Source organism: Oncorhynchus tshawytscha, linkage group LG15 (genome assembly GCF_018296145.1).
Source record: "Oncorhynchus tshawytscha isolate Ot180627B linkage group LG15, Otsh_v2.0, whole genome shotgun sequence".
Classification (NCBI taxonomy): domain Eukaryota; kingdom Metazoa; phylum Chordata; class Actinopteri; order Salmoniformes; family Salmonidae; genus Oncorhynchus; species Oncorhynchus tshawytscha.
The window spans coordinates 2542936-2566751 of record NC_056443.1 but is presented as its reverse complement, the minus strand read 5'-3'; the positions used below and the strand labels follow the sequence as shown (position 1 = coordinate 2566751).

At 43.9% G+C, this 23816-nt stretch overlaps 1 long non-coding RNA gene across 2 annotated transcripts in view; it reads right to left on the bottom strand.

The window, feature by feature from the left end:
* Window positions 1-677: 677 nt before the first annotated feature.
* LOC112265895 overlaps window positions 678-23816 on the bottom strand; it is a 32906-nt gene continuing 9767 nt past the window's right edge. The window contains exons 3-5 of one of the 2 annotated variants that reach the window (XR_002955834.1): window positions 15893-15990; window positions 2093-2193; window positions 678-1959 (exon numbers count right to left, since the gene is read on the bottom strand). This is a non-coding gene — a long non-coding RNA (uncharacterized LOC112265895). The remainder of the gene's footprint in view (window positions 1960-2092; window positions 2194-15892; window positions 15991-23816) is intronic. The other variant, XR_002955835.1, reaches the window with a different exon arrangement.

Below are 23816 nucleotides of genomic sequence, written 5' to 3'. Positions count from 1 at the left end.
GTATTCTAATGTTCATCCTATTTGGGTTTGGGAACCTGGACGAAACTCACCTCAGTTTAGATGGATGTAGTGGACCTACCTTAGCTTGAAGTATTCCATCCATTTGTTAGCAGAACATGGCTTCCCTTTTCTTAAGGATTTCTTGAACAAGGTTGTTTGATAACCAGTGAATTACAGAGAGGTTTTGGACTATATCTTAGGACTTTCTTTGGCGTTGTTACAGCCTTTAGTACTGGGCCTTTGTTGGTGGGTCTTTGAGAGTTGCCATTCTGTTTAGGCCTACGTGTTTGACATTTCTGTTTAGAAGTAGTTTTTTTCTCCCCAATTTCGTGGTATCCAATTGGTAGTAGTTACAGTCTTGTGTCATCGCTGCAACTCCCTTACGGACTAGGGAGAGGCGAAGGTCAAGAGCCATGCGTCCTCCGAAACACAACACAACCAAGCCGCACTGCTTCTTGACACAATGCACATCCAACCAGGAAGAGAGCCGCACCAATGTGTCGGAGGAAACACCGTACACCTGGCGACCTGGTCAGCGTGCACTGCGCCCGGCCCGCCACAGGAGTCACAAGTGCACGATGAGACAAGGATATCCCTGCCGGCCAAACCTTCCCTAACCCGGACAACGCTGGGCCAATTGTGCGTCGCCCCATGGACCTCCCGGTCGCGTCCAGCTGCGACAAAGCCTGGGCTCGAACCCAGAATCTCTGGTGGCACAGCCTTAGACCACTGCGCCACCCGGGAGGCCCATTTAAAAGTAACGGGTGCATGTAGGCCTAGAGTTAGACAGTAAACGCCACTGTAATGTCACCGCAGGCTATTTGCTCTGTGTGGAAAAGGAAGCTTTGGCTCTACTGGCCTGCACGTTGACCTCTCACCGTGTGTTTAGTGGCTTCTATCCCTACATGAACACATCTACCCTCACGTAGGAATAAAAAGCCATAAGACACAGCAGCAATCTCACAGGAGGAGGAGGAGGAGGAGGAGGGACGGACATCACCTGAAGGAGGGCAAGGAAGAAAAGAGGGGGAGGAGGAGGAGGAGAGGAGAAACCGGTGCTCGGAAACTAGTGGAGGAGGAGAAGAACAGTGGTGGCAGCAGGGACGTAGGGACGGGGGGAGACACAGAGACAGGGACATTAAGGGAACTAGCTACTAGCAGGGAACAGTCAACATGGACAGGTGGAGGCTTGGCTGGATCGTGTGTGCATGACTCTGCGTGTAGATTATCAGTAATACACTTCTCGTCAGATCTCAAAGTGTAACTCATCTCATCTCCCCTGTTTGCGTGTGAGAAACTGCCTGTTTATGTGTCGGTTTATCAGGTGATTGACATGTAGATTTCACTGACCATCCTCACTCAGGACATCTCATGCTCAAACCATTAAGAATGCACCTCGGTTTCCTCCCTCACGTATGTACCACGACTAAGTTATGCCTGCGTGTGGGTTATTGTGCGAGTGTATTCGTGCGTAAGCCAGGCACACGGCGATAAATATGCATGACTGTCTGCCGCTGATATCCTGCTTTGTATGGAAATGAGCTTGTGTAAGTTTAATAATGCAATCCCGGTGGATTGGAAAGCCGACACGTTGCAGAGCGGAATTTTAAACAGGGCTCTCCGCCTGTGGGCTCCTCATGGCTGGGATCAGACCTGGCTCTCCGTACAGCAGAGACACCATGAGAGCCTTCCCCTCTGCGGCCCACAGGGCTCTGACATGGGGGACAACGTTAATGAGGGGTACAAGAGAGGGAAGGCCAACTGGATTCTCATTGAAAGCCACTGTCACAACTAAACCGCTGGGTGGAAACAGCAGGACTGAACAATAAGGGACTGGAGTCAAGTTGGTGATGGGAACTGGAGTCATGTGAGGTTGAGTTCGAGCTGGAGCTTTTAAACTCCTAGGGCATGATGGGATTCTTGAGATTCATGGAGGGTGAGCCCAGCACATCTTGTGACCTGTTTTAGAAAGAGGGGGGATGGGGGGTTACACAATTGCAGGTACAATTATGGACATGGTGCGTAAAGTATTATATAGACCGATAACCTCGCTCTATCTCTATAATAGATGTCTTCTGAAGACATGACTAACCTGTATGTGAGATGGTGGCACCAGCCGACCCACCTGTTAATGTGCTAATTGCTGACATGTTGGTCACTGAAACAACTTCTTCCAAATGATTTTGCGGGGCCCTGAAAGAAGAACGGGGGGATAGATTATTATAATTATTATATAATATCATATAAATGTAATGCTGTGACAGTTACTATCACCATTGCTAAACATCACTATTGTTAATGGCAGCAGTATAAAATGAGTTAGTAGTACTGCCATTAGCAGCACAACTGAAGCCTTCTATAAGACCCTATGGACCTCATTTGATAGATGTGCAAAAAATAGGTTCTCTTTTCAAAGTGTCTTATTTTCTTCCCTTCTCAATTTTGTTCCAAATGGTTCAGTATTACATGGCACACAATGAGCAGTGACATATTTATTGTAAAAAGATCGATTGATCCGCCTCAAACTGGCGCTATTGGTGAGACAGATTGCTCAAACATTTTTAGCTCCAATAGCACTACATGACAAATGGGCTATTTACACAACAGATGAATAATGACTCACTCTAACCATTAGAAGTGGACTCTGGAACTACCCCAAACTGCAAAGGCCTTGCCATCTATTAACATGTTGTACATGAATAATTAAACTCCTATAAAGTGCTAATTAACGTGTAATTTATGTACTATCCACAGATTTGATTGGGTTCTGGCTCTGATGGATCTTTGGGTGCGATTTCACAGTGGGAACAGATGTATACTCATGCATCTGAGAGAGCTACGGTTGCTAGTGATCATTCCCACCCCACTGAGAACAAAATAGCCCTCATATATCCCTGTAATCTGCATTAGCACTGGAGCGGGAGCTCCGAGACAGCAGCTAGGAGGATGAGTAATGGGCTACTGCTGTAATGGCTGCCCCTGAGCCACACCCCAAAACCAAACCAAACTGCATCAAAGAGAATAGGAGATGTTAGTAGAAGGAAGCTTCCCTCAACACTGTTTCTAATAACCAGCAACTCTCCAGCTATTATGACACGTTTCACGATGATACACCTGTTGAGCTAAAGACCAAAGAACACATCCAAGTCAGAAAACTGCCCTAATACTGTAAGTCCCAAGAAATCATGGAGCAACTCCTCACACAGACTACTGCACTCAATAATTCAACACAACCAAGACCTGGCCTGAAGACCCCTTCCCAACTTAGCCAACAATTCTCTGAAGAGTGTTTCCCTGCAGCAAGATAGGACATCCATATCTGATGTTGGAGAAGCCAAAGCCAGCATTTCACCCTTGAGGATGAAATAGCCTTCAGAATGTCATGATAAAATGCCCTTAATTTAAAAATCAAATCTGTCCTCCCCTGCAATCTTCCATTCAGCTTCTTTCTCATTCTCTTTCTACCTCTCGTTCTCCATAGCACTCCCACTCCCTTAGACTCCTCGATAAGTGAAAAGATTTTAGAGTAGGCAATAAAAGGCTCATCAGGACAAGCTGAAATGATTTCTTAATACGATGGCTTTTTAATGAGGACTGAACGAGACGGCCGTGTGGCTGATGGCAGGTCCCTCTTTATATACGAGGGCAGGGCAGGAGGACTGATGGCACTTAAACACTCTGGCTGGCAACCCTCTCCACTCTGAAAACCTGCCTCCTGCATTGTGAGAAGAGAGCTCTGCTATGATATATCTACCATATGATGACAATGTTATGAAAAATATTGCAGTTAAAGCTGCAATATGTAACTTTTTGGGCGACTGGATTACATTCACATAGAAATGTTAGTTATAGATCTGTCGTTTTTGCTTCTTTTACTTTTGGTTTTGTACGCCAGCTTCAAACAGCTGAAAATACAATATTTTTGGTTATTGAAAAATATTTCCCAACAATTTAGATGGTACAATGATTCTATACACTATAGTTGCTTGTTTTGTCACATAAACTGAAATTAGGCGAACAATTATAATTTTAGCAACCAGGAAATGTGTGATTTCTACATAGCGCACCTTTACATTTCTCTGCCTGTTGGTGAATGACTCGGCAGAAGTATAGCGTTAGGTTACAACTAACATAACCGTACATGCTGCATTGATTCTGACTGGAAAAGTCTAACTTTGTTTGTAGAATTATGTTCTACACCTTTCTTCTATTCTTCCAGCATTCCTGTATGTCTGTCCTTATTCAACGTTATTTCTTATCCTCTCACATCTCTCTCTTTCTTTCATTTCTCTCACTCTCTCTTTCCTTTGACGGCTCTCACGTTGGATGAGTGGTCAGAGTTGGCTGACTTTGCTATGAAACCTGGAGGTCAGATTAGAACGAAGGCTTCACAAGATGAAGAAGGGTTGAGGAGTAGCAAGTCGGAACGGAGGAGGAGAGAGGCCCCCTGCTAGGCAGACAACAAAACGTGTTTGCGATTCGCCCGCGTGGGCGTCCCGCAAAGCCGCCCCCCTCACATAATCAGAGCCTGGTGCGGACACAAGGTCGTTTCAACACCGGCTACACCTCCCCAATTAGCATGCAGCCCGTGGCGCGGCCTGTCTGGGAGCAAACACGTGCATGGCGCGTCGCTGCCCTAATGAGCTGCCCGTCAGCAAGGAGCAGGCGGCAGGCACAACGTAAAAACTTTCCCGGAGTGTTTGCGTGTGGTCTCAAGGGCGGAAGAGGACACTCTAACCTTGAGAATACCGTCCAGCCATATACTCTACAGGTCACCCTGTCAGCTCCCTTGGAGAACAGGTGCTAAACTGGTGCTGCTATTTTACTTCATGACTCTGCCCAAAGGTCCTCAGAACTGTGTCTGAACCACTACAGCACTAGAACTTCCAAAGCTCTGTCAATATTGCTTCTACATATTTGCAAAGGCCCTTTTCCAAAGACACAGACCGTCTTTGCATGTTCTGTCCCATTGACAAATAACATATTAAATGTCAGTTTTCAACTGAAAGTGACTCCCTGTTGTGAGCCAGCTATACAGCAGTCTTCCTGTTGTGAGCCAGCTATACAGCAGTCTTCCTGTTGTGAGCCAGCTATACAGCAGTCTTCCTGTTGTGTTTGAATCTGTAATACTTTACGTCTTGTTTCAGAATACTCTCCTTCAGCAGTTTATCAGTCTGCATCAAGTGATGATGTGGTCTACACAGAGAAACAGCAATAACACATTCAGGCCAAGTACACCGGAAAGCCTCTGTAACTGGGTCTGTCGCTAAGAGACGTTACTTAAACACAAAGGACAATATTTAGACCTGAGCCATTTCTCTCTGTGCTGAGGATCGATGGTAAAAGGCAGTGGGGGATCTTGACTAGATATAGATGTTTTTTGGGGCTAAGTGAGTGTCAGCTTTCCTAGAAGCTCTGTAAACCGTCTGGAGCGTTCATGATTCAACATTTCTCTAAACAAACACACCACATATTGCCCATTATTCCATTCATGTTTTATGTTAGACACCTAGTCTTTTAAAACCCTAACCCTAAAAGAGTTATCTGTCTCAGAAAGTGTAGCTTAAACCATTTATAATGAAGTATATATCAAACCCTGTGTAATGCATACATACAGTATATTCCTTGACTATTCATAATGGTTGGTTAAACAGGTCCGTAGTCTGGAACTTTGCCAAATGTAGCATAACCCTTACGTCACCCTTTAGTATGATCCGTACTTCGTTTAGCTTTTGATTCAAACAATGATCTGCGACTATAAAACTTTCAAAGTCTAAAGAAGATCCACCGTAACTCCTGTTATGGGATCAATTCACCAACCGTCTGGCATCACTGGGCACCGCTGAAATCGATTGAAGGGTACGTTTCAGGTTTGCCGTCACTAAAGACATTTGCCAATTCAAACAATGAAAACAACCATAACAACAGCTGTTGGTTTATCAACATGCCGTGGCGTGTTACAAGCATATAGAGAGCTGAATGCAAAAGCTATGGCTTGCAGGCCCACCAAGTGTATGCATTGGTATATTACACTGATATATTTTAATAAGAGAGGGGATGTAAGGAGGATAATTATCCAACAGAATCTTCTGCTTCCCACACGTTTGTTCCAGATTCATCCTCCACACCAATCTGTCAGGACAATCTGCTCGATCGCCTTGCCCAAAGTGTGATCAAACAGCCTGAACCAGCAGACTGGGAAAGGAAATACAAGAACTCACTAGTTTGATACTCCTTTGAACTCTCAATAAAGCACTGTGTCATTCTCAAACATAATAATTGATTTGTTTATTTGGGCATGAATGACTCAATTCATTAAATCCTTTCTTCATCCACCTCACTGAAGACGAAGGGATGTACTGTTATCTAATGGGACCATTTCTGATAGACTGCAGCAGGTTTATAACCTGCTGACAGCACTGAATAACAAGAGTACAATAACACAACGAGTACAACATTAAGGTGCATGTAAGTTTCCATACGGTATTATTAAGATGGACATTACGCCATGCTTAACATTAAGGTGCATGTAAGTTTCCGTACGGTATTATTAAGATGGACATTACGCCATGCTTAATGTCCCCTAGGAACTAATGTGTCGGGTCCTTTACTGCTTCAAGTCCTCTGTTTCCCATCATTACATAATCACACTACTGAATGGCACATCTACAATCAAGTCTATGCGAAAGCAAGTCACGCCTCGTAAAGCCCCGACGGAGTTCGCTAACTGTCTTTTTTGTCATTGCATCCGCATAGTGCCGGTCCCTGTCGGCAAAGGGGTGTTCTGTTATTGCTGAGCCAATCACCCTGCTGACTGTTTGCTGGCCCCTATTTCCCTTCCACTAATCTGCCAGCTCTCTGATGCAGCCGCTAAATCAGCTTTCACTCCTGAGCTGCCACCCCATGACGACGCAGGGAGCATCCCAAGGGCGCCTTGCGGAGCAGCCAGAGCCCAGGGTTTCCATGGAGATGTGAGCGTTAGGACGTGGATGGGCGGGCTAATGATGCCGTTATCTCCACTTTAATGGTTCTAGCAAGAAGCCAGGGTTATTAACACCATGAGATGACCCTAACAAGGAGGTCAGCCAATGACCGAGGGCCTCTACTGTCCAAATACACCTGCTGTCTACTACGTGTTTTGCGTGTTTGTGTGAGTGACAAAGAGAGAGCCGTTGTAAGGAATACAGGATGTTGAGGCCTTACAGCTCTCAGAATATATTACAACTCATGTGTTACAAACACAATCATCTTTGATACATGTTATACCAGGGTTTCCCAAACTCGGTCCTCGGGATCCCAAGGGGTTCAGTTTTAATGGTGTAACACAGGGTATCCCAAACTCGGTCCTCGGGATCCCAAGGGGTTCCGTTTTAATGGTGTAACACAGGGTATCCTAAACTCGGTCCTTGGGACTTCAAGGGGTTCCGTTTTTTTTTGTGTATTTTTCACCCCTTTTTTCTCCTCAATTTCGTCGTATCCAATTGGTAGTAGTTACAGTCTTGTCTCATCGCTGCAACTCCCTTATGGACTCGGGAGAGGCGAAGGTCAAGAGCCATGCGTCCTCCGAAACACAACCCAACCAAGCCACACTGCTTCTTGACACAATGCACATCCAACCCAGAAGCCAGCCGCACCAATGTGTCGGAGGAAACACCGTACACCTGGCGACCGTGCCCGGCCCGCCACAGCAGTCGCTAGTGTGCAATGTGGCAAAGATATCCCTGCCGGCCAAACCCTCCCTAACCCGGACGACGCTGGGCCAATTGTGCGCTGCCCCATGGGCCTTCCGGTCGCGGCCAGATGCGACAGAGCCTGGCCTCGAACCCAGAATCTCTAGACCACTGTGCCACTGTGCCTTAGAATACTGCGCCACCCGGGAGGCCCCCAAGGGGTTCAGTTTTAATGGTATAACACAGGGTATCCCAAACTTGGTCCTTGGGACTTCAAGAGGTGCACAATTTTGGTTTTTGCCATAACACTACACAGCTTGATCAAAACTTGATGATTAGTTGATCATTTGAATCAGCTGTGTAGTGGCAAAAAAACAAAATGTGCACCCTTTGGGCTCCTGAGGACCAAGTTAAGGATACCCTGTGTTTTATTATTAAAACTAAACTAAGGAATACTTTACCTTCAGAACAGAATTTAGTGTCCATTTGGCTGTAACAGTGTGAAATCTTGTTGGTAAGAATTCCTCCACAGGATCGAATGGAGGGCTTCTCTCACCACTTGAGAGGGACAAGCGGTGAGAGATGTAGCTAAGAAGTGAATAATTCAGAGGAAGGTGGTATGATTAATATGCGAGAAGTTACGGCTAGCACACAGACACACTTAGCCCCCCGTTATCGAGAAGCACAGATGTGCACAGCCACTTCCCAGCCCTCCCCTCATCCACATCCATCAGAGAAATGCACCTTGGGAGATTAAGAGGATGGCACCGGCGCCAAGCCCACCATCTGCTGTCATTTAGAGATAAATGACGGCCCAAACCTAGGGGGAGCTCTCCATCCGCCTGTCTGGTTCTGCTGCCAGCCCCCGACGTGGTGACGGATCCGCCCAACCTTCGCTTTCAAAATCGATGTCTGAGACCCTGGCTGTCAGAATGGAGCGCACCTCGGAAAGAAACTCAGCCTGGCTGTGGTTGGCCGAGCACAGTCTTTTCCTCTGGAGGTTTGGCAGTTGGAACAGCTCCACTGCCACTGATGCCACTTTGTAAAGGTACTCACTAATACCTTACAATTGGTCAGGTTAATCAAGGCCACATGATAATATTTTGTGAACTATGCATCTAAACAGCTGTGTGTTAGAACTGTATGTAAGGAGCACCTTGGGGAACATCATTGCTCCAGGTCTAGGAACATCCTCTGTTCCCTGGGAAAATAACTAAAGTTCCAGTTAGCTAAGTTCTCACACTGACTCCACTATGCCACTATGTCACCGAGCCACCAAGCCATAGCAGTCTGCTGATGGGAGGTTAGCTTGATTAATTTCATGGATTCGGAAATGAGCCGTGGTGATAAGGCTATCGCTCCCTCATCTGGGGCTGACGGGGGCGTAATTAAACAGATAGCCAAAGATGATGAGGAAACGGTCTGGAAAGCCTGGGGAATATGAGGGCGGAATCGTCGGCTCGTTTACGCAGGCGGATGATTAGATTGGCGCTTAATTGCCGCCTATGCTATTTTTAGGGGATCTGCTCACATGAGGCGTTCCCCCACTCCGTCATCTGAGCGGTCAAGGTCAGCCTACTGCTCCCCTACTCAATTGTTAAGGCTGTGTCAAAGGGATGGGTGGTAGGCGATATTGAGAAAAGGTGCCCACGAATCTCCACCGAACCCCCCCCCAAGACAGGCTGGTGAAATGCCTGCTCTTGCAATAGAGGAAAAGAAAGTACATTATCAAGCTCCTTCGGGGTGCATACTCAATAGAACTTTAGCTGCCTCTGGTGCTGAAACACACCTTTCTGCAAGCCAGAGAACAGAAGAAAAAGTCACTTGGGTATTGGAGCCACACAATAGCATTTATTTGCAAATTGAACAGTTCCTATAGTGTTGCAGCAAACAGAAGGTTTGGGTGGTATTACTGAAAGAAAATAGTTTGATAAATTGTCCCCTGGCTAGATCAATATCATAGCCTGGTTGTTGCGCCATAGCATCAAAGATCGCGAGACAGAGATGGATAACTGGATAACGGCATAGATGCCATTGTGTATTTCTCACAAAAGCTATTGGATGAGAGCTACCTGAGCAAAAAGTCATCAGACAAGGCTATTGGGTGAGGTGATTTCATACATACGGACACATGACACGATTGGAGGGTGCGAGTCTTTCGAGAAACAGAGAGGACGATTGGATGAGACAGATGTAAAAACGTGCTGTAGACGTATGTCTCATGCTCGCGCAGTCTGCCTGAACGGCCATGGTGTCTGTGTTGCATGCCGTTCTCCAAAAGGCTCTGCGAAACGCCAAAGCCGTCCATAAAACCATAATCCCGGCTCTGCAGACACAGAAGACAATAGAGCTTTATCGCTTTGGGTGACACTCTCTGTGTGTTTCCCAGCATCCTCCGGGCTTATCGCGCCACGGCACCCAGCGTATTGTCCCATTATCCCAAGCACCGGGGCAGTCCTTAGAGCTGGAGAATGAGCCGACTTGTCAGACAGCAGTACAAAGAGAATCTGTAGGGCCATGGATTAGAGAGAGAGAGAGATAGATAGATGCAGGGAGGGAGAGAGAGATGCAGGGAGGGAGAGAGAGAAAGTCAGAGGGAGAGAGGTGCCTAGAGAGAAAACGAAAAGGATGTTGAAGGCAAGTTCTACCTTATACCTGTCGTGGAAATTCTACACAGGGACAATCACATACCATTTGCAGTCGTTCAGTGAGTTCTGGGCTGACCAACTGAATTGTTGCTAAAGGTAGCAACAATCTTTAATCAATAAAAAAAACAAGCAAGCATTCAATCAATCAAACAGGATGAAAGAGAAAACACTTTATTTGTGCAATAAAGTGTGATTGCAGAAAACACCTCCTCTCCCGTCCACAATCACTCACACACACCCGGACGCCAACGCTCGTAGAATCCCAATATCACCAAAAAAGCTATATGGTGCAGACGAGCACGCACGCCATCCCAAGATCCCACACTTCATTACGTGCCCAGCCAACCTTGACAGGAGGAAATCGATGCAGGATAATAGCCAGCAGACGCCTCCTCCCTCCATCCCACCCGCCAGTTTTATCAGCACTGCAGATCATTCCGCTTATCAGACTGGGCCAGTCCCTCCCATATAGTGTCTGTTGTGATCACTGACAGCTTGGCTCTGCTCTGTGTGGTGACAGTATGTATATGTTAAGCTCACTCTCCTGTTCTGTCTACCGTGTGTCAGACTCCTTTCAGTTTGGGGCTGTTCTGTTTGATGTATTTTCAGGTATCTGAGATGTTTGTGTTTGTGAATGACAAAAAAAAGGGCCTTGCACAAGGTTATTGCTACCCAGTCTCATATGCGCTCTATTTTCAACCATGACAAATGCATGTTTATAACTTAGCCTATATCGGGACATATCAAAACATTTTATCTGACAGTTAAGGCATTTCTAATAACCAAACGCTGGCTGGTTTTTTTCTGTGGAATTAAAAGGGAACAAATCAATTATGGGGATTTGTTAAGATGTGAAGAGGGAAAGGAGGTAGAGAAGAAAAGACAGAGAGTCAAAGGTCAGTATCGCAAAGTTTTGCGATATTAGAATTAAATAAAGAAAATGTCTAGTGTGGAGAACCAGTCAGCTCTGTCAAACGAACCATTTCAAAAAATGTTAAAGACACTTCTTAAAACAAAATATGGTAGTGGGAAAGAAAGGGAATTCAGATCTTTCAAAGAGCTGTCAAAAAGCATGGTTTGCTCAGGTGATGATGATCTGTAAGCAGAGTATTGATCAGAATTATGATCAAAGACGGCATCCTTTCACCTTACCAGTGGGAAGCAAAATCCCAACTGAAGGTCTTATCTATGATGGAGAGCACGGTTGGTGAGTTTTTAAAAACATTTTTTTTGTCATTTTTAGCAGACACTTTTATCCAAAGCAACTTATAGGAGAAATTAGAGTTAAGTGCCTTGCTCAAGGGCACGTCGGCATATTTTTCACCTAGGCTGCTACGACATTCAAACCAGCAACCTTGCGGTTCCTGAACCAACCCTCATAACCGCTAGGCTACCTGATGTCCGATCTCATGGTGTCTCAAAGCTCTAACATTTCTTGCTATCCTCATTCCATTCCCTGGCAGGAGCTCTGTGTAAATACATTTAAAATGCACCCTTCCCTTTTCCTTTCCCTGAGGTAATGACTGCTAGGCATGACTAGACTGGTGTAGCAAACACCACTATCTCCTGACAGGACAGGGACTAAATAAATATCAAAAGACTTACAAATACTCAAATATCCTGTCGAAAGAAAATTGTACTATGAATCAACTGAAAGTCTAAAAACATGTTAAATAAAGCCTACAACACATAAATGTAAAAGAAATTCAATCACTCTTCAGCTGTTTGGTAAGTAAATTCCTCTGCAGACGAGCTAGATGTAAGGTAAACCTATCTGAGGCTGGTGTTGATGCAGAGTTAATATTGAAGCAGCTGCAACTCTCAGTGAGGTGGCCATTAAGATGGGGAGGGTGATCGAGGGGGTTCTCCAGAGAGGAGGTATCTAATGAAGGAACATCGCTCCTCGACATCTGCCTCCCCCCATCCCCGTTTACACCCCTCCCTCTGCCGCAGCAACCCCATCGCCTCCATCTCTTCTTCTCCTTGTTAGCTATGTTTGTTTTCAGCCGTTTTTCAGTGGGGGGTCTGGAGAGTATGAAGGAGGGGTGCCCCCCCCCAACACCTTCTCCCCGGGGCTGCTCATAAACCCACCATCCATCTCCATTATGCCCCACAAAATGCTGTTTGTCACTTTGTGGGGGAAAAATAATCAATATGTCTTGTGGGGGCAGCGAGCGCATTAGAGGAAGCAAATTGATGTCTCTCGCCCCAGCGCGCCTCTCCAGCACACTGCACCCCAACTAATGGGAAACCTCACAGGTCTGGCAGACAGGGACACATGGCCTGTGTGTGTGTGTGTGTGTGTGTGTGTGTGTGTGTGTGTGTGTGTGTGTGTGTGTGTGTGTGTGTGTGTGTGTGTGTGTGTGTGTGTGTGTGTGTGTGTGTGTGTGTGTGTGCACGTGACTGAATAATTGAGTGAGCAGGCCATAGGGAACCGGTAAGTAATGCATTTGGCCAATGGGTTTGGCAGTGTGGCTATATAACTGTATCTCTGTATGTATGTGGCTCCTTCTTCCCTAAGCCTTAGCTCTACTAGCCATCTGGTACCAGATCTCTGGGCATGTCTCTCTGTCTCAGGGCCTCCATGGAGCACCTTAAAGACCACCTCCAAGACTGACACTACACTGTCAGGGACAAGAAACCCCCTCCCCTGATTGGTGCCTTGCAGACAGGAGTGACTCCCACTCACGTCTCATCACCATGTTCCTAGAGAGCTCTGGTCTTAGCTCAGGTGGTCGGAATCACAAAGGTCCATGTAGAGCCTGCCAACATCTTTTAGAATCTATCATAATAAGTCTCTCTCCTCTTCCTGGAAGGGTGATGGTGGTTTCAGTCAGCTTAAGACACTTGTCTTTAATAGCCCCAACCCTGGGTAGGTTGAGACAAGGTATGTGGTTGGGTGTCTCAAAGATAAAGATTGGTCGCAAAATGAGAAAAGACACACACACAAACACACACACACACACACACACACACACAGAGAGAGAGAGAGAATCATTCTCAGAATCTGTCAGAGCTCAGAAGGCTACAGTGGGGCAAAAAAGTATTTAGTCAGCCACCAATTGTGCAAGTTCTCCCACTTTAAAAGATGAGAGAGGCCTGTAATTTTCATCATAGGTACACTTCAACTATGACAGACAAAATGAGAAAAAAAAATCCAGAAAATCACATTGTAGGATTTTTTATGAATTTATTTGCAAATTATGGTGGAAAACAAGTATTTGGTCAATAACAAAAGTTTATCTCAATACTTTGTTATATACCCTTTGTTGGCAATGACAGAAGTCAAACGTTTTCTGTAAGTCTTCACAAGGTTTTCGCACACTGTTGCTGGTATTTTGGCCCATTCGTCCATGCAGATCTCCTCTAGAGCAGTGATGTTTTGAGGCTGTTGCTGGGCAACAAGGACTTTCAACTCCCTCCAAAGATTTTCTATGGGGTTGAGATCTGGAGACTGGCGCTGCCACTCCAGGACCTTGAAATGCTTCTTACGAAGCCACTCCTTCGTTGCCCGGGCGGTGTGTTTGGGATCACTGTCATGCTGAAAGACCCAGCCACGTTTCAGGAGGAGGTTTTCACTCAAAATCTCACGATACATGGCCCCATTCATTCTTTCCTTTACACAGATCAGTCGTCCTGGTCCCTTTGCAGAAAAACAGCCCCAAAGCATGATGTTTCCACCCCCATGCTTCACAGTAGGTATGGTGTTCTTTGGATGCAACTCAGCATTCTTTGTCCTCCAAACACGACGAGTTGGGTTTTTACCAAAAAAGTTATATTTTGGTTTCATCTGACCATATGACATTTTCCCAATCTTCTTCTGTATCATCCAAATGCTCTCTAGCAAACTTCAGACGGGCCTGGACATGTACTGGCTTAAGCAGGGGGACACGTCTGGCACTGCAGGATTTGAGTCCCTGGCGGCGTAGTGCGTTACTGATGGTAGGCTTTGTTACTTTGGTCCCAGCTCTCTGCAGGTCATTCACTAGGTCCCCCCGTGTGGTTCTGGGATTTTTGCTCACCGTTCTTGTGATAATTTTGATCCCACGGGGTGAGATCTTGCGTGGAGCCCCAGATCGAGGGAGATTATCAGTGGTCTTGTATGTCTTCCATTTCCTAATAATTGCTCCCACAGTTGATTTCTTCAAACCAAGCTGCTTACCTATTGCAGATTCAGTCTTGCCAGCCTGGTGCAGGTCTACAATTTTGTTTCTGGTGTCCTTTGACAGCTCTTTGGTCTTGGCCATAGTGGAGTTTGGAGTTTGACTGTTTGAGGTTGTGGACAGGTGTCTTTTATACTGATAACAAGTTCAAACAGGTGCTATTAATACAGGTAACGAGTTGACAGAGGACAGAGGAGCCTCTTAAAGAAGAAGTTATAAGTCTGTGAGAGCCAGAAATGTTGCTTGTTTGTAGGTGACCAAATACTTATTTTCCACCATAATTTGCAAATAAATTCATTAAAAATCCTACAATGTGATTTTTTTTTCTTTTTTTCCCCTCATTTTGTCTGTCATAGTTGAAGTGTACCTATGATGAAAATTACAGGCCTCTCTCATCTTTTTAAGTGGGAGAACTTGCACAATTGGTGGCTGACTAAATACTTTTTTGCCCCACTGTATGTGTCTCATTCCAAGCTCTGGATGGGGGCTGGCACCACAGGATATTATATTATTCATCTATTCGCTGTTGAGGGCTTAAGGGCCTGTCAATCACAATTTACCTGGGCTCTCCACACACTCCCACTCCCGCCAGCTCCCGCTAGCTCCCCCCTGCTCTGCCACACACACAAACACACACACACGCACACGCACACACACACCAGCTCTGAACACCTCTATTTTGCACATTTCCCTTAGTTGTAGTCCTTGATCCAAGCAAGGTGATCTAGAGAGATTACATCCGCCTTACAATACAAACCTGGTTGCTTTCGAGCAGCCAGCAAACAAATTCATCACACAGACTCGCAAAGGGTTGACATTGCAAGGCCTTTTGGGAGTCATGTAATAGAGAGGAAATAGGATTTTGTATATTTATGAAGCATTCTCTTGAGTATTTTTCATTATAAATTGAATATTTTAAATGTTTTAAGCACCATATTATCCAATGACTTTCAGAGATTAGACAATTAACAAATTTACTTGATTAGAATATCTAATTTCATGCAGCAACAAGAACACAAGAACACAACTCAAAGTTTAATATTTTAAAACTTTACAATGTATGCGTACATCCATAATGAAAAATATGTATTTTTTTAAGTAAGCACAGATCCACCAGGAAAAGGTGGATCCTTTGTCTGTGTAAACAGCCAGACAAATTCTGATATTTTTTACATTAATTGGTCTTTTGACCAATAACATCAGATCTTTTCACATCAGATATTTTTCAGAGCTGATCTGATTTGTCAAAAGACAAATTAATGATTAAAAGATAAGAATTGGTTGCCTGTCTAAACACAGCCTAATTAAACATTCTTCACAGTTAAAATGAGTAAAGATGATGCAGTAGGTAGATGAATACAGACTAATGGTTTCAGTATTGATGCACACAGACACACACATGATGACACACCTATGGTAGAGCTGAATGGTCCTCGTGGCCTGTTCCGCTCCAGTCGATGTACGTCTGTACCACACACCGTCCATAGTAGAATATGAACATCAGTCTACCTGCATAACAAAAACAGAAGAGACACATTATCAAAGACAGTAAGACATCTCTTATCTTTATCATAAAAACTGTATACTCTACAATCCCTTCCATGTATATTCAGAACACATTATCTAGCAAGTGCTATTATCCTACCATCTATCTCAAAGGGAGGATGCGAGCAGATATGGATCTCATTCTCTGGTTGCTGCTGACAGCATGTTTGCATGGCCATTTGTCTGCCTGTCCCTACCTGACTATGGCAATATGTTAAGACTGTCACATAGAAACCTGTGCCTGATTGATGATGACAGCATGTTTGGTTTCTCGTCTGTCGTTATGTTCATTGCTGATGATGATTAATGACAAACAGTTGACTGTCATGACATATTTAAGATTATAAACTGGGTGGTTCGAGTCCTGAATGCTGATTGGCTGACAGCCGTGGTATATCAAACAATATACCACGGGTATGACAAAACATTTATTTTTACTGCTCTAATTATGTTGGTAACCATATTGGCCATATACCACACCCCCTCGGGCCTTATTGCTTAAATAGATACTGATGATGATTAGGAGAAGTTCTCACTGGCTGCAAATCCAGGATCAGCTTGTGTATATGTAACTGCTAGATTGTGTATAAACTGTAACTAAGTACAATGTAAGTATTATATAGCAATTTGCAATATGCATTAGTTTGCAAGTAATGTATAATAAATGATGTGCTGTTCAGTTCCAGTGGTAGAGCAGGTGCAAATTGGTTTCAGTGAAAGAGACATGGCAGTGTATGTAAGGGTCTAGGTGAAAGAGACATTATCATTCTAGTATACAACATAAAACGCTTCTCTCATGTCAAGTCATTTTTATGATATCCCCATAATCATTTCCGTTCTGATTGAATAAGGAGCAATGTTTGGCAAAGGTGCCATTTTCAAGAAGAAACATTTTGTTCACATCACAACAATGAGATCGAGACGCCGTAGGGTAAATCTGAGCTTTGGCTGATGCCGACAGTGAAACTGTGGCAATTAGAAAAACAGTGTGTGAGTTGGCTGGTGCATGCACCGCTGGGCACAAATGAGTCTAGCAACCCGGGTGACACAGGAAGGCTGTAGCGCAGCCGCCTAAGACACGCCTAAGACTCCCATTGTACCACAGCTAATCCATTTCCACTCTAACAAGCTGCTGCCTCCGACTGAGTCATCCAACTAGTCGTTTCTCTCCCGTCTGTTGGGCCTCGTTCAGGTCCAAACTCAAGCTGTACTGGGATCTGTGTGACGCTAACATGATGGCTGGGTTACAAAAGGCAAAGTCGCTCTCAGTGAAATAATTACTGGTTCAGGGACTGTCCACATTTATTGTTAAGTTCAATGAAAAGCTTTAAGGCTGGTGGTGACTATGATCGTAACACATCAGCAAATGTGGGTGTAATATTCGAAGCAGAGCAATACATGTACCATGCACAGACTCAATAATAGTACGTTTGAACCGATACCAGCGCAGTGAACATTCTTTAGATGACTGAAATATCCTAATGCGCATTTCTCCAGCATAAGAAGAACATACTCTGTACCTCAGCAGGGAGTTGTGTGAGGTTACTGACTTTCCTCTCGACGTTTGATGCTGACAGGTGGCAAATCAGCTACAGTGCATCCTCAGCCGTTCTGACACATGGCAGCATCAACTACCCTGCAGTCAATGTGAGATGATGGGAGTTTCTCTCTAACCAGTCGAGTATGAGCATCAAAGCAGCCACAGCAAGCCGCATATATTGTACAGAGAATTAAAACTGCCCTTTCAACTTAACACCATTGTAACTCCCTGGGGAGACCATGGAGAAGATATTGGCACGTCTCCAGTCTGGTATCATGAATGGGATCGTGCTCTTCATCACTTAAGACATGTAACCCCATTTATACATTCTTTAAAACACTGCCACAAAATCTGTTCTCTACGATTCATTTTGGTGATGGAGTGGATTTTGTACAGACAATCTGGTCATAATCGGTAGATCCACTTTCCAAGTCAGTAGTTCCTTTTCACATAGTTTAATAATTCAAATGATTGTGACAAATACCTATCTGGAAGTTAGTCCAAAAAGAGGGAGATTTTTTAGCAATAGCAATACCTCCCATGAATGCATTTCCCTCACTAGAGACAATAAAACTAGCAGAACTTGGGGGCTCTAAAGCTGGTTTAAACAGTCCAGAGCAGGAGGGCTCCCAAAGCCAGGTAGAGGCTTGCAGAGACCTTACAAGGACTCACAGAGAGGAGACATGGGGCTCTCCTAATGAAGCCCTTAGAGACAGAAAGGAGTGACATACATGTACTGCCTTTAAAAGGTCCCATCGAGACTGGAGGTTGGTCCTCCACTTTCTTTTCTTCTCAATTATTCTAGCCTTCCCCCACTATAGGCCCGTGACTCTGGAAATTAGAAGAAAGTGTTTATTACATTTTTAAAAATCATGGAGGTCCTATTTCAAAGAAAAATGTGTATTGGCCAATTTTGGCCTGTCTCTGTCTAAGCTGGTCCCATTTTACAATAAATGTCCCTCAGACCATGTTGAGTGTAATTACAATTGTGAGTTAATTTGTAAATCCTTGAAATAGGATGCATGATGCAAACAGGTATTAATGTGTAACAATGTATAACTAAACTGTAGCTGTCTGTAGAGCGACCATGTAAATGCATAGTTACAGTTTGATGTTGGTTTATTGTCTTAAAAAGTCAGCAGTAGACCTGGGTTCAACTACTTGTTTTGTTATTTAAATACTTATTTTCTGTGTGTTTGAGTATTTACAAATAATGTCACCCGAATCCACTACCTCTATTGAAGTATTTTAAAGTATTTTCAAAGACTTATTTAAAATACTATTTTTAAAATACTTGGGTTAAATGCATGGGAGTGTAGTTGAGTTAGTGTATTTGAGTATTTACAAATACATTCCATTATTCAACTACTTTACAAATAAAAATATCTGAATACTTACTTCCAGAGGTCTTTGAAAGTAATTGAAATACCCTAAATAGTATTTAAACCCAGGTCTGGTCAGCAGTAAAATTACCAACAGACCAACATGCTTCTGACATACCAGAAGATGACCAAGTGAGAGTCCTCCACATCTCACATAACATCAACAGTCACCACATCTCACTTAACATCAACAGTCACCACATCTCACATAGCATCCACAGTCACCACATCTCACTTAACATCAACAGTCACCACATCTCACATAGCATCCACAGTCACCACATCTCACATAGCATCCACAGTCACCACATCTCACATAGCATCCACAGTCACCACATCTCACATAACATCAACAGTCACCACATCTCATAACATCAACAGTCACCATAACATCTCACCACATCTCACATAACATCAACAGTCACCACATCTCACATAACATCAACAGTCACCACATCTCACTTCACATCAACAGTCACCACATCTCACTTCACATCTCACTTCACATCAACAGTCACCACATCTCACATAACATCAACAGTCACCACATCTCACTTCACATCAACAGTCACCACATCTCACTTCACATCAACAGTCACCACATCTCACTTCACATCAACAGTCACCACATCTCACTTCACATCAACATTCATAGGCTACGCTACACCATCATCTATTGTTTGCTTTCGATGCAGTCCCCTCCACCCACTCCCTGCCAGGGTGTAGTGATATGAGATTATAGATTAACAGGCTGTTCAAAGTGACTGCTACTTGCGACTTTTCTGATTGGCAGAGGGAAAAATCAACAAAATAAACCTCCAGCCAAGGACAAGGCACGTCAATAACTGCCAACCTCGGCTTAGAGGAGCTTATAACAGGGTCTCATTTCCTACGTTAAAACAACGAGCCTGGAGACCGGCTCAGTGCAAACAACAGAACAAGAAGCCAAATCCCACTCACCTTCATTTTGAACACGTACAGTTGGTGTTTTGAGCCACAGCAAATATTAGCATTAAAACTAGTGGGATGCTATCTGACTGTTTCGCTGTCGTTTGGTTTCTAGAATCCTCTGTTAACAAAAGCAGAATACACAAAGAATGTACTATTTTATGTGTATGAAATTTTAAAAAGTAACAACCTAGAATGTGCGTCAATGTTTAGATAAATCTGGACACGACCTTTTGATGTCTGATGCGATCTGGTATAGCCTGGCAGTAACAGCAGTATGCCGTTGGTAAGTTTTGACTATGTATGCTACAGTATACACTCTAAAAGCAAACTCGAGATGTGCTGACATTATGTGATCACCAAACACTTAGGATATTGCAAATGTCAATGTCGGTGTTCTACTTGTGTAGTATCCTGGTGGCAAGCTCTTCCTGTGTGGTATACTAGTAGTTAACATAGGCTAGAAAGGCTACGCAGTGTGGCTTTGGCTATAGCACCTCGCCAGCTCTTACCTAGTTCTTCCTCTGGTAGAGTTGTTTCTCTGGTCACCCACACATTGTGGAAGGATGAGTTTCTCTCAGTGGTAATGTGTGCAGTGAAGCCTCTATCTGGGGAGCGTAGACTTCTATTAGAGCCATAAATCATGTTAGTGGGAGAGGAGGGTGGACAGGGGGAGGTGGAGGGTGGACACGGGGAGGTGGAGGGGGGCTCAGGGTCGTAAATCTCATTACCTGAGACTGTTGCTCCCCGTTCTCAATCACTCCCATTATCAGCTGACCTTGACCAGCAGTGCAGACACTCACACTCAATCAGGCCTCGGGGAGATGTATGCTTGCGTGTGTGTGTGTGTGTGTGTGTGTGTGTGTGTGTGTAGTGAGAAAATGTCAGAAACCTCTTTACTTTTTCCACATTTTGTTGTGTTACAATGTGGGATTATAATAGATTTAGTTGTCATTTATTTGTCACTAATGTCAAAGTGGAATGAAAAATAAAACTAATATACTGTATCTTGATTAGATGAGTATTCAACCCCTGAGTCAATACTGTACATGTAAGAATCGCAGCGATTACAGCTGTGACTCTTTCTGAGTAAGTCTCTAAGTCTAAGGGCTTTGCACACCTGGATAGTGCAATATTTGCACATTATTCTTTTCTTCAAGCTCTGTCAAGCTGGTTGTTGATCATTGCTAGACAGCCATTTTCAAGTCTTGCCATAGATTTGAATACCAATTTAAGTCAAAACTGTAACTAGGCCACTCAGCAACATTCAATGTTGTCTTGGTAAGCAACCAGTGTATATTTGCCCTTGTCTTTTAGGTTACTGTCCTGTCTGGGGAAAAGCAGACTGAAACAGGTTTTCCTCTAGAATTTTGCCTATGCTTAGCTCTATTTCATTTATTTTTATCATAAAAACACGTCCTAGTCCTTGCCGATGACAAGCATACCCATAACATGATGCAGCCACCAAAAAAATATATATGATGAGTGGTACTCAGTGATGTGTTGTGTTGGATTTACCCCAAACGTAACACTTTGTATTCAGGACAGAAAGTTCATTTCTTTGCCACATTTTTTACAGTTTTACTTTAGTGCCTTATTGCAAACATGATGCATGTTTTGGAATATGTTTTATTCTGTACAAGCTTCCTTCTTTTCAGTCTGTCAATTAGGTTAGTATTGTGGAGTAACTATAATGTTGTTGATCCATCCTCAGTTTTCTCCTTTCACAGCCATTGTTTCTATTTTAAAGTCACCATTGGCCTCATGGTGAAATCCCTGAGGGGTTTCCTTCCTCTCTGGCAACTGAATTAGGAAGGACACCTGTATCTTTGTAGTGACTGGGTGCATTGATACACCATCCAAAGTCTAATTAATAACTTCACCACGCTTAAAAAGATATTCAACGTCTGCTTTTTGTTGTTGTTGCCATCTACCAATAGGTGCCCTTCTTTGCGAGGCATTGGAAAACCTCCCTGGTCTTTGTGGTTGAATCTGTTCTTGAAATTCACTGCTCGAATGAGGTAACTTATAGATAATTGTATGTGTGGGGTACAGAGATGAGGTAGTCATTAAAAAATCATGTTAAACACTATTATTGCACACAGAATGAGTCCATGCAACTTATTATGTGACTTGTTAAGCCAATTGTTACTCCTGAACTTATTTAGGCTTGTCATAACAAAGGGGTTTAATACTTATTGACTGAAGACACTTCAGCTTTGAATTTTTTACGAAATTGTAAACATTTTGAAAAACGTAATTACACTTTGAAATTACAAGGTATTGCGTGTGGACCAGTGATGAAACATCTTAATTTAAATTCAGGCTGTAACACAACAAAATGTGGAAAAAGTGAAGGGGTGTGAATACTTTCTGAAAGTACTGTATATCTGACTAGGTCAGGGTCGTTTAACCTCCGTACAGTATAACCATTAGTTCCAATGTGTCCATGATATTCGTGATCTCCTTTAGTGCACGAGGGTGATAGTTTGTGATATTCGTGATCTCCTTAAGTGCACGAGGGTGATAGTTTGTGATATTCGTGATCGCCTTAAGTGCACGAGGGTGATAGTTTGCAGTGTGATTTCCTTCACGTTCCACTGAAGTACTGAAAACCTTTTTTTATAGTCTCTCACCACAACAAAACGTGGAAAAGTCAAGGGGTTGAATACTTTCTGAAGACACCGTGTATTATGTGTGTGGGGGTTCATGTGTTAGAGGAGTCTTGTTGTCATACAGGTCAGCTGTTACGATGCTCATCATGTCAGTGGTGCGAATGGATCTGGACATGAACGTGTTCCTTTTTGTTCATATGTTTCTGCATTTCCATGTACTGTATGTTGCGTTTCAGCTCGTTTAGTTCTTTGATTCATTTTTTGTCTTTGCACTCCAATCTTCTCTATCGTCTCAGCCGATTTTCTCCATCTGTCATCTTTATTGGACCTCTCTGACCTTTTCTCAGTCTCTGTCCTGTGCTGTTTGCTTTTCTCAGAGTGGAGTTGCAGCTCTGTGGCGTTGCCCTTGGTTTCTCTGTTGTTAGAGCACTCCTGCCATCAATCTAACAGTGGGGAACACTGACCAAATGAATGGATTCCAAAAAGAGCAGAGAAGCCAGTCTTGTGTTGCTTACACACACACACACACACACACACACACACACACACACACACACACACACACACACACACACACACACACACACACACACACACACACACACACACACGCACACCACAGGAGGCTGCTGAAAGGAGGACGGCTCATAATAATGGCTGGAATGGAGTGAATGGAATGGCATCAAACACTTGGAAACCAATGTGTTTAATGTATTTGATACCATTCCACCACTTCCGCTCCAGCCATTACCACGAGCCCATCCTTCCCAATTAAGTCAACCTCCTGTGACACTCACATACACTGATCGTTATTCACAAACCAATTTCTCTATTTTTCTCCCCACTGTTGGCTTCTTGCTACTTCACGTCCTCTTTCAAGCACACAACAATCAATTACCAGGTGGATGCAAACGGCAATGCAAGTTCACTTAGAATGTTTATGCTATATAAGGGGTGTTGACTGCATTCAGACAACATACCCTGCAAGCTGTCCACCAACAATGTCATTGGATATTGAGGCAAAACAACATCAGTCCTAACAATACACCTTCACAAACATTTTTTTGTAAACCTGCAGTGCGGTATATGTTTTTGGGGCTTTAGTCACCTACTGTAGAGCGCGCACACACACACAAACACACACAGGTCTTGGAACACGTCTCGTTAAAGACCACTGCAGGGTCAGAGTGCACCGTACCCGTGTCACTTAGCCATCCCACAATCCCCTGGGGCCTCAGCACAAACACAACAAATCACTGCACAATGCCTGCTGCCGGCATCCTAATGCCTAGATCTTTACACTTC